Source organism: Ischnura elegans (genome assembly GCF_921293095.1).
Source record: "Ischnura elegans chromosome 13 unlocalized genomic scaffold, ioIscEleg1.1 SUPER_13_unloc_2, whole genome shotgun sequence".
In the NCBI taxonomy this organism is placed as follows: Eukaryota; Metazoa; Arthropoda; class Insecta; order Odonata; family Coenagrionidae; genus Ischnura; species Ischnura elegans.
Genome location: NW_025791658.1, coordinates 3,555,693 through 3,568,336, shown reverse-complemented (window position 1 = coordinate 3,568,336; position 12,644 = coordinate 3,555,693). Strand labels below are relative to the sequence as shown.

Genomic DNA, 12,644 nt, shown 5'->3' with positions numbered 1-12,644 from the left:
AATAACAACCACTATCTCCAAATCTCCGGCTGTGCTATGGGAAGTAGGTTTAGCCCTTCCTATGCAAATCTCTTCCTCGGCCTGTTCGAAGAAAATTTCCTATCAAATTACCCTCTAAAACCTCTCCTCTGGCTCAGATACATTGACGACATATTTATTCTCTGGCCGCATGACGTCAATTCCCTTAACACCTTTGTCTCATCACTTAACTCTTCCGCCTCAGTTTCTTTCACTTCTTCCATCTCTAACACCAGCATCACTTTCCTAGATGTGGACATTCTTCTCTCCGAAAATAACAAATTCAAGACATCTGTCCACATTAAAGCCACCAACAGACAGCAATACCTCCACTATGACAGTTGCCACCCACCACATACCAAACGTTCAATCCCTTTCTCTCTCTCCGTCCGTGGTCACAAAATCTGCAACAACCCCGAAGACCTAGAGAAGTTCCTTTCCAATCTACACACTTCTCTTCTACGCCGCGGGTATCCCGATAAACTGTTAATCAACAAAATTAGAAAAAAACCCTACAGGTCCAATAAACCCCGTGCCGAAAAGAATTGCTCTCCATCTCTTCTCACTACTTACTTCCCCGGTGCTCATGCCTTACAGGACATCCTGAAGGACTTGTACCCCATTCTCTCCAACCACAAATCCACCTCACAAATTTTCCCCTCTCTTCCACGGATCACGTATAAGAGACCACCTAACCTCAGCACCATCTTCAAAGCCACCCGCCCCCTTCAAAAATTGAATTCAGTCCCCACTACCCCACCCTCGCCGTGCAACCGGCCTAGATGTAAAACCTGCAAAATTTTCTCTCCACCCCCAGCCTCTTTCCTCTCCAAACTTAAATTCCTCCCGATATTTCCTTCCACCACCTGTACCTCCACCAACATCATATACCTCCTTCAATGCAACTTCTGCCCCGCTTTTTATATAGGCCAATGCACCACCCCTCTCAACCTTAGAATAAATAATCACCGCGCCTCCTGCTGTCCGTCATCCCCACATGCATCTCTCCCGGTCCCCACACATTGTTTATCGCATGATTCCATGTTTAATCTATGTTTCAGAGTTTCTATCATTGCCTCCCTGCCACCCACTGACTCGCCCCTCAATCTCCACACCCTCGAATTGGCATGCATCTGGCGCCTGCAAGCCAATAAACAGCCTGGTTTGAATGTATCCTGTTAGCCCCGCCCCAATACACCCCTCCCTCCTCCCATCACCTTTTCCCCTTTTGCCAACACACTCCTTTTTCCAAAACACTCCTTCCCACCTCATTCTCTCCTTGACTGATGAAGCGGCTACAACCGCGAAAGTCTCTCAGTTTAATTTTCGTGTGAGTGTTTTCTTTTTTATTTTGTGTCTATTTTTGGTGACTGTGTTTTTAAACTTTCATATATATATATATATATATATATATATATACACTTCGAAATGTTCCTCGGCGAGGTAAATATCATAAAAACCCTAGGATGGGCAGTATCAGAACACACAATAAAAAATAGAAACTCACTAGATAACTAAATTTTCGGTGGTATTACCACCTTCCTCGGAGTTAGGTAAGAGACTCTTACCTAACTCCGAGGAAGGTGGTAATACCACCGAAAATTTAGTTATCTAGTGAGTTTCTATTTTTTATTGTGTGTTCTGATACTGCCCATCCTAGGGTTTTTATGATATATATATATATATATATATATATAATAGATTATAAATAATTGTATGTTCACAGGATATTAATGCTTAATTGGAGGAATCAAATAGGTATTCGTTAACAGAATAATAATTCTTCTCATGAAGAAAAGATTTTAACTTCCTTTTGAATGACTCCATTGACTGAATTGATTTCAAATGCGCAGGAAGTTTATTATAAATTCTGAGGCCCAGCTCGCGTGGGCCCAGCTTTGATCTGTTAGTCCTAATGGAATGATAATGAAGGTTATTACAATTCCTAGTTTCATATTTGTGAACATCACAATTGAGCATAAACAAATCAAGATTATAACGTACAAATATTAAAATTGATAATAAATATACACACGGGAGTGGAAGAATGTTAAGTGCTTTAAAAATAGGCTTGGAGGGAGCATCAAAAGGTTTTTTTGCAATGATTCTAATTGCACGTTTTTGTAATGTGAACACCTTGGAGGCATGAGGGGATGAGCCCCATAAAATTATATTGTATGACATTCGAGAATAAAAGATACCGTAATACAATGTAAGAAGAATATTTAAATCAACAGAGTTCCTAAGGTGTCTTAATAGATAGCAGATTGAACTTAGTTTGTTGGCTAAGAAGTCAATATTCATCTCATAGGACATATTACTACATAAGTATGCACCAAGGAATTTTGTGTGGGACACATTCTCAATAGACTTTTTATCCAATCTAATTAGGATGCTCTCGAGAACATTGCTATTACCACAAAATTGAACAGTGTGTGTCTTTTGTGTGTTTAAAATCAATTTGTTAGCAGTACACCAGCTTAAAATACTATCATTTGCATTTTTAGAGCTCATAATAATGTCATTTTGAGTTGGAGAAGAAAGTAAAATATTCGTATCATCAGCATATAATATGACTTTAGAACCTGGAATATTACTGAGGGAATGAGCTAAATCATTTATGTAGATTAAAAATAAGATTGGGCCTAAGATTGAACCCTGAGGAACTCCTACGGTGGTAGAAGTACTTTTGGAAGAGTATATACTGCCATTTACAGACAGTGAGACAGCCTGTGTCCGATTGCTGAGGTATGACTGAAGCCATTTATTGGCAATGCCTCTCACTCCAAAATAATTAAGTTTACGAATTAGGCGAGAGTGATCCACAAAATCGAATGCCTTGGAGAAGTCATAAAAGATTCCTACAGTTTTTTGCTCGTTGTCAAGTGAGGACAAAATAAAGTCAGTGGCATGGAATAGAGCAGATGTAGTAGAGTGATTTTTACGGAAGCCGTGTTGATTTGAGGAGATTAAGGCATATTTATCCAGGAAAGACATTAATTGGTTGTAGAATACTTTTTCAAATACTTTAGATAAGACATTTTGTTTAGCAATTGGCCTATAGTTATCCAAATTATTGGGGCAGCCTTTATTTTTATATAAAGGGTTAATAATGGAATGCTTGAGAGAAGATGGGAAAATCCCTTGAGTAAGGGATTCATTAATCAGAAATAGAAGAGGTTCCTTTATGCATCTATAAGAGAAATATAATATTCTCCCTGGGATGTGATCAGGGCCCGAAAAGTTTTTGTTAGCTAGGGTTGAAATTATAGCTTGTAAATCCGATTCCGTACAAGGATGAATAAAAATTGAAAAAGCACTAGACTCTGGACTATGGAGCAAGTTTGCAGAAGAGGTAAGAGAGGTGGGTAACGGTGGTGTAATAGGGTGGTTTCCTATTATTTTTTTATTGCTTTAATCGAAAGATTATTACTCCTGGAGTACGTATTTCACGCTTTTAGATTTTTAAATGACAACATCTATTTTTCGCGATTAAATGAAAAGTGAAAATTTTCAAGCGCACGAAAACACGACGCTTAAGTATGAATGCTGGGAAATATCTCCGTACGTCATATTTCTGGTTCCCCCTCCCGCCCGGTGAGGTGACCTTGAGGCGAGGCTTAGCGCTGATACGTCGCAGGATGCTAGCGGATAGCTGAGTACCTTGCTGGATGGTAGCGCTTGGCTTAAAAAAGGTTTATTGATACCTTATCAAACGAAGAAAACTTTCCGAAATTAGCCAGTTTTAATAGGTGATTATTAAGATATGTTTTCCTGAGCTCTGTGCCTCATGCATGCATTGGTAACCTCAGACGATGTATAACTCCTATCCTCTCGTGTAGAAACTAGGTCCCTGTGATGTCATGTGGAGTGGAATCGCATGGGCGCCAATCTGGCCTTTTTCAAATGAGGATAAAATTTGACCCTTGCCATTCGTCTAAACCGGTATTTCAAAAACCAAATAATTTGTGTATTATGAATACACTAATGGTGGGTAACGAATCGCAATCAATGCCTTTCGTTTTCTTTGATGAAGGAAACTACCCTATTGTAAAAAGGTTACTGAATTCATTTGCTAAATTTGTGATATCAATGTGTGCATTATCACTGGATTGAGCTATTCTAGGGAGAATGTGCTGATGCAACTTTCCCGTTGACTCTCGAATAATATCCCAAGATGTTTTGGACTTATTACTAGATGAAATTACCCTCTCATTGTTATAGGATTTTTTGGAAAGTTCCAATAATCTCCGATAATTCTTTTTTTTGGCCCTGTATTCATCATGAAGGAGAGGACAATTTGAGCATTTAACTCTGGCAGAAAGATTTTTGAGCATGACAGAAAAGTGGCGAATTTGGTCAGTAACCCAAGGTTTTTTATGCGATAAAGCAGCTCTTCTCATAGGACGGAGGGGGAAGGCAACATCGAATGAGTGTTGAAGACAGTCATGAAAGTATTGAAAACTTGCTTCAAATGAATGGCTATTATATATAACAGACCAGTCAGAGGATTCCAATAGGGATATAAATGTGTCAATGTTTTCTTGCGAATAAACTCTGGTGAGATGTGAATGTTGACAATGTGTACGTGGGTCTACGTTTAAATAAGATAATACGGGAAAGTGATCAGATATGGTGGAGTTGAGAACTTTAGTATTTACATTATTTAAGTGTATATTAGAAACAATATTATCCAACAGTGATTGTGAATTTGGTGTAATTCTGGTGGGTGTAGCTGTAATCGTAGGCATTAAATTATAGGATTTAAGCAATCTCAAGAAATCTTTAGATGAATTATCATTAACTAGTAAATTGCAATTAAAATCACCGGTTAGAATGATGTGGACGTTGTTACCAACATTATAAAGTTCATCTAATAAATAGCCAAGTTTATCTAGAAACACTGTGAAGTTACCAAGTGGAGATCTGTACACACTTAATATATACAGCTTCTTATGATTATTTAAAGCTAAAGTAACACAGCACTCAAAAGTTCGCTCTTCATTTAGTTGCAGACTAGAAAATTGGTTTGACACAATTGTTAGATTAGTTTTGACGAATATGATGACGCCGCCGTTTTTATGATGAGTACGGGCATACGCATCTGCAACGATATACCCATGAAGTGAGATAGTAGGAAGTTCTTGTAAGGTCAGCCAATGTTCACAAAGACACAGCACATCAGGATGAAAGGTATCTAATAAGGCTTCAAGTTCGAGAAGTTTGTTTCGTAGGCACTGTATATTTAAATGCAGCACGGAAAGTGATGAATTTTTCTTATGACAAGCTCAATGCAGCTTTTCTCATTTATGCGGACAGATCAGTGGCGGATTATTCAGCATAATTAAGAAAAATAATAGCACAATAAGGTGAAATAAAAGCATCATTAGATTAGCAAGACAGCAAAATAAAAAAACACTGATCTCATAGAATTCACATGCTAAAAAAATATTACACAAAATAATTTTTAATAGCCTAAAGAGTACATTCAATAGCGCCTTGCTGGATCGGTCCGTGGCCTTCTGACAGCGTGGAAAGGGGTACATACATATCAAGAGTTCCCACTCACCCTTCAAAACCCTGAATAAGCCGTGAATTTCATATACAATGAAAAAACCAGGAAAAAGCAGTGAAATTCATCCTAAGACCTTAAAAATCTCTCAATATTGATTTTACAATGGTAGAACTACAATAGGGTGGTTTCCTATTATTTTTTTATTGCCTAAATCGAAAGATTATTACTCCTGGAGTACGTACTCCTGGAGTAGGTGGAATAAGCACCATAGAAAAAAGGCTGACGGAACACGAACGATGCATACGCTTGTTCCACCCACTGAAATCAGCGGTGGCAGAGCATTGCCTGGACCTCGGTCACCGAGTGGATTTTAAAAGTACCAAAGTGCTATGCCGCACAGACAACTACTGGGATCGAATTGTCAAAGAAGCCATACAAATCAACATACACCAAAAGAACCTAAACAGAGACAAAGGCTTCCAGTTAAGTAATACGTGGAAGTCAGTGATCAATCACTATAAATCACCCCAATTCAGAAAGGACCAATCAGGGCCCACTTGAACGGCCCTCATGTGTATAAATACCGGAGAAAAAACTTGGCTCAACATTAACCCCTGATGACGATGACGGACTTAGTCATGGAAACGTTGGGAACTACAACCCGATACGACACCCGGTGGGAAACCCGAGAAATATTCCTTTGACCCTTGCCATTCGTCTAAACCGGTATTTCAAAAACCAAAAAATTTGTGTATTATGAATACACTAATGGTGGGTAACGAATCGCAATCAATGCCTATCGTTTTTTTTGATGAAGGAAACTACCCTATTGATAGATTAAAAGAAAAATGGATTTTTCGATCATATTTCAAGGTCATTAAGACGAATTTTCATGCTATGCATATTAACCCTTTGCGGTCCAAAGTCGAGGCTGACTCGACAAGTTTAGCGCTACAAGCACTTGGCTTGTCGTAGCATCAGGTGTTACTTCGAGTTGAGCTCGACATCTAGGCGAAGCGGTTTATAAAAGGGCAATGTTTCAAGAGATTAGCGGATTTGCCGTCAACTTGAAGGTAGACCTGATGCTACGACAATAGGGCTGTGCGAGACTCTCGACCACCCGAGAGTCTTGACGGTCGAGACGAGAATTTCATTTCTCGGCATTGTCGGGACGAGATTCTCGCCGCGCCGAGAGTCTCGCCTGGGTCGAGAGTCTTGACAAGAGTCGAGAAGTCTCGCCCCTTCGAGATTTCTCGACACCCGTCGAGACTCCTGCTTCCTCGAAAAAATAACACTATTTCTATTTTAGACATTGAAAATAATTTAGCAAAAAGATTATTTTAAGACATCATATATATCTCCAAAACTAAAAATAGTTGTAATATAAGATCGACATTGACAATTTAAGCATATTTTATTATTTAATCAGGCAAAATTGACTGGTAACCATGAACATTAGTTACCATAAATAAACATTTCAAAAAATATATAAAATTCTATAGAAATAAACGATGATCTATTTTTTTTTTAATGATCAAGTGAATGTTTCTTTTCTATTATATTACTATAATATTTAACATTGATGTAACTCTTTAACATGCCTGTGTATCAAAATTATTTGCTCAATTTCATTACAAGCCCTGATAATGGATTGTAAATAAACGGAAACGTTGGCACAATTTACATTTCAATTTAAAGACCTACACTCCATGATTCAAATTTTATATTAAATATTTCCAAAACTAAAAATAGTTATAAAATAAGATTGACATTGACAATTTAAGCATATTTTATTTTTTCTATTGAATTCAATAGAATTTTATATATCTTTTTGAAATGTTTATTTATGGTAACTAAGGTTCATGGTTACCAGTCAATTTTGGTTGATTAAGTAATAAAATATGATTAAATTTTCAATTAAATAAAATATTTTTATATAAATAAAATATTTATATAAATCCATAAAAGTAGTAAGGGATACCCCAGTAATCTCTATTAACGACTGATTGCGGTATTCATCGGAATTTCTCGCCTTGCTCGGGAGTCTCGACGGATGTCGAGAAATCTCGAAGGGGCGAGACTTCTTGACTCTCGTCAAGACTCTCGACCCAGGCGAGACTCTCGCCGCACCGAGAGTCTCGTCCCGACAATGTCGAGAAATGAATTTCTCGTCTCGACCGTCGAGACGAGACTCTCGCACAGCTCTATACGACAAGCCTAGAGCTCGTAGAACTAGACTTGTCGAGACAGCCTCGACGTTGGACCGCAAAGGGTTAAAAGTGACTTTTGTAAAAATGTCCCTTTGAATGGAATTTGTAATTCCTTTAATAAACTATGTAACGACCTGAATTTATTTGAGCGTCGAAGGAAATTTTGCTCAGAGGTGATGGAAATTTTGCCACTCGCAGACATTGTCCACGCATCTATCTGCTCACAGAGATGGGCAGTATCGAAAATACTTGTATTTGAAATACGTATTTTCGATACATTTGTAGTTTGTAATTTTGTATCGGAAATACATTTTCTGAGAGTATTTTGTAATGAAAATACATCTAAAGAGTAATTTGTATTTTTAAAATACATTCAAAATCAAAATACATGTAATTTTTTTGTGTGTAATTTGTAAGAGCGCGCGACGATATGGCAGGGATACCGAATTAGTATTAGCCTGCCATCTATGGGACAATAAATTGCCCCTTAATTTACTTCTGTATAAACCTATTCAGATGACCCGGGACATTCCTCATTCAATGTTTTAAATAGGAATGAAATTGAAGTATTGCAATTTCTAGGTGACAAATCGAAATGTCTGTCAACGTTAAGTGCATATCCGGCTGTAAAAAAGTTGTTTTTACGTTATAACTCTGGCCTCACATCCAGTGCTCCAGTGGAAAGGTTATTTTCTTTTGCAGGATTTATTCGCAATTGCAAAAGAAGAAATTTAGCAGTCTCTATGTTTGAAACATTATTGCTTTTGAAGGGAAAGGAGCTTTAAGGAGGAGTAAGTGAGACTAGTGAAATAAACAAATTATTACCATATATTCCCCATATTATTTAAGAGATTTTGCCCTGGATAATGGTCTGATTGCCAATTACTTATAAATAAGTTGTAAGAATGTTTGAGCCTCTCATTCTAAAAATAGTTCATATTTGAATTGATTTTAATTTTTTACTAGATATGAACTTCGGTGAAGGCATGTATTTTGTATTTTAATAGAGTATTTTGAAATTACATTTGTATTTAGTATCGAAAATACAATTTTTAGAAGTAATTTGTATTTTGTATTTGAAATACAGATTTTAAAAGTAATTTGTATTTTGTATCTAAAATACATTTGACGTGTGTTTTGCCCATCTCTGTCTGCACACTTATATTCGAAGCGCAATTCCTGGTCCGTGTGCCGTGATGACACATTGATCTTAAGCCTGTACCAAAGCCGGAAGACAGGTAACCAAACTGTTCATGAACAGCTGCGAAAATTCAGACTCTTCTCAACTTCACCCTGGCACCCTGGTCCCTCCATTTATCCCGCTCGCAACCTTTCGCCGGAGCTGAATCTTGCAAACGATATGTGACGTCAGGAGAGAGATAGCACTTTGATTGCTGCGTTTGCTGCATTCACGGTGTCTGTCGCGTTTGTTCAATTTTTAGTTAACGTGAGCCAATGATTGTTGCGTGATCAATATTTCGGCCTAAAATGGCTTATCAACAGACCGTGAATAGGGTGGTTTCCTATTATTTTTTTATTGCCTAAATCGAAAAGATTATTACTCCTGGAGTACATATTTCACGCTTATAGATTTTTAAATGACGATATCTATTTTTCGCGATTAAATGAAAAGTGAAAAGTTTCAAGTGCGCGAAAACGTGATGGGTAAGTATGAATGCTGGGAAAACCCCGTGCGACGTCATTCTGGTTCCCACTGCCGCAAGTGAGGTGACCTTGGGGCGAGGCTTTGAGCGCTGATACGATGCAGGATGCTAGCAGGTAGCGCTTGGCTTAAATAAGGATTATTAATACAGTAGATTCCGTTTAATGGGTCCACCGGTTACTTGGGGCAGCCGCTTAATTGGGGCAGATCTTGAAGAACAGAACCCAATAGAGAGGAATATCCCAGAGTATTCTCCGCTTAATTGGGACAGCCTATGCCGCTTTATTGGGCCATGACTCGGCAACATAGACGCTACACTTGTGGTGAAATTAAAATTTTTTGTTTCCAGAACACTATTTTTTTATATTTTCCTCCTTTGATTTACTCTTATTTTTCACAAATGTTCCTATTCTTGCCCTATTTTGAAAGCTCTTGTTGTTATACTATCCGCAAGAGGATAGGACTTTTCTTTAATAGGACTAAGTAAAAGACATTCATTCAGCGTCGCCCGTGGCTGTGAAAATTATTTTTAACAAAAATGTTATAATTCTTAAAAATGATAAAAAATTATCTAAACTCGCTGATTTATTAAATAAATTATTAGTATAATTAACTTATGTTGCATTATAAACATTTTTCAGTCTTCTTTCTACCATTTCAAAGTTTTTTATGCCCATATACAGGATAGTTCGCCTAATTAGGGCAGCCGCTTAATTGGGGCAAAGTGCACAAGTCCTGATATGTCCCAATTAACAGGAATCTACTGTGCCTTATCAAACGAAAGAAACTTTCCGACCATAGGCAGTTTTAATAGGTGATTATTAAGACATGTTTCCCTGAGCTCTGCACCTCATGCATGCATTGGCAATCTCAGACGATGTAAAACTCCTATCTACTCCTATTGAAACTAGGTCCCTGTGACTTCACGTGGAGTGGCATCGCATGGGCGCCAATCTGGCCTTTTTCAAATGAGGATAAAATTGACCATTAACATTCGTCTAACTTGGGATAGCTAAAACCAAATAATTTGTATATTATGAATACACTAATGGTGTGTAACGAATTGAATCAATGCCTTTCTTTCCCTTTGATGAAGGAAAGTACCCTATTCCAACACTGGGCATCACAGAAGGTTAAGGGTCCATTGGTGTGATGCAGGTTGCATTACTTATGCATTTACATACTTGTTACTTTCCTACAGTCCGGCCGCCGAGAGTTGTCCGTTGACAGCTAGAAAGGGTAGGCGGCAAGGTTGCCAGGTAAGAAAGGGAAACGCCCACATCACATGTAAACAAAAGAGTTCCGTGAAGAAAGCAGTCGGAAGGGACGATGAGTGTGAAGGACCCAAAAAAAAAGAATCCTTAGTTTTGGCGATTTGCAGAAAGGGCTTGTTTGGTGGTTCAGGCTTGCTTAACCCTTTCACTGCTGTGGACGTACCTAGTACGTCCGCACGGCAGACTGCTGTGGACGTACTTTTTCTTCCTCCCTGCCATGCGGTCAGCACTTTCGCCGAAGCACTTTGAAGGGTCGCTAATCCGCGACCCTATCCTCGACCAGCTCACCCACGCAGGACCATCTCCTCGACCCTACGAGCAGGCAGCCTACCTGCCGAAAAGTGACCGCTCTGACTGCAATTTGAAAATCAATCACTCAATACGATCATCAAAAACTTATTGTTTTCATCGCACTCCTGCCGATCATGCAATCAAGTGCGTCTTTGAACCGTGTTTCTGCGATGAAAAATAACGGTATTGTTAACTTTGCTAAAATGGCCATTTTTCCGGTTGTCCGCAGCCACGTTTCTAGAAAAGTTAACAAAATCGTTATTTTTCATCGTAGAAACACGGTTAAAAGACATGTTTGATTGCTTGATTGGCAGGATTGCGATGAAAACAATCATTTTTTGATGATTGGATTGAGTGATTGATTTTCAAATTGCAGTCAGAGCGGTCATTTTTCGGGAGGTAGGCCCCCTGCTGGTAGGGTCGAAGAGACGGTCCTGCGTGGGTGAGCTCGTCAAGGATAGGGCCGCGGATTAGCGACCCTTCGGAGGGTGTACCACACCCATCCTGGAAGTACCTGCTCCATGGGCCCAGGAAACGCATTTTAACATTTTCGCCGCATGTGAGGAGTAGGTTTTCGGAGATTGAACAGCAGCGAAAGGGTTAAGTGCTGCATGCGCATATGACAACGTTGTACGACTAGGCAAGGGTGTAAGGTGGATTTTGGGGACAGCGATTGGTTGCAAACCATGTTGGCGCAGGGTTCTCGGGCCCTCATTTTAAAGTGCCATCAGACAGCTCTTGCCGGCCGGACTGTACGCTTGAATCTCGAGAAGTATTGAGCGTTGGCCACTGAAATAAAAGCTACACCTAATAGGTACCCATTCCCTTTCAGCTGGTAACATTTCGAACAAGACTTGGTGGGATACTTGAGGGTAATCCCTGCAATAATTGATTCCACAAAAACATACGCAAATGAACCCCGATCGGGGATACATATGTCCAAAAAATTGCGGATATTTTATCAGGGACTTTAATGTTTCTCCAGGACCAAATGTTACCGCAGAAAAGCTTGCATAATTTAACCCTTAAATACTGGCACGAGGTGATCTGAGACCAAGAGAGTTGAGGTTAGTTAGAGACCTAGTGACCTAGTAGTAGTATATATGTATGTTCTGTTTAATATGAAGTAATGTTTGAGGAAAATACTGACCATAGATAGTCAGTATGTGCATTATAATAATATCTTTATTTGCCCAACGATCTAGTACATTAGTAATGAACAAGATATAACGCACGTCAATAATACATGTAAATACAGATATAATCAATCAGGAATAATTACCAGTTCACATATTTACATAAAGAGTTCAAATGCATCGTCAAAGTATTCATCAACTGAATAATACATTTTAGACAGAAGTAGTTTTTTCAACTTGGCTTTAAACAAATTAGAATTATTCACATTTTTATTATCTGTTGGTAATTTTTTAAAAAGTTTGATACCCTTTTCTTTGGGCCCCATTTTAGCAACTCTGGTGCATACAAAATTGTGATGAATATCACTTTGTGACCTAGTGTAATGACTATGTACAATGTTATTCAAAGTGAAATTGATCCCCAGAAAATTACACTGTATATCGAGGTCAGACAGAAACGGATATTTTGGAGAGAGGTTTGGCCAAACGAAGGCATAGAAATTCGTTTTTCCCTCGACCACTTCTCATTGAAAGTCT

At 38.6% G+C, this 12,644-nt stretch overlaps 1 protein-coding gene across 1 annotated transcript in view; it reads right to left on the bottom strand.

Moving 5' to 3' along the window:
- Nucleotides 1–12,644, bottom strand: part of LOC124172694 (zinc finger protein 16-like) — a 40,914-nt gene that overhangs the window by 27,159 nt on the left and 1,111 nt on the right. The window lies entirely within an intron of this gene.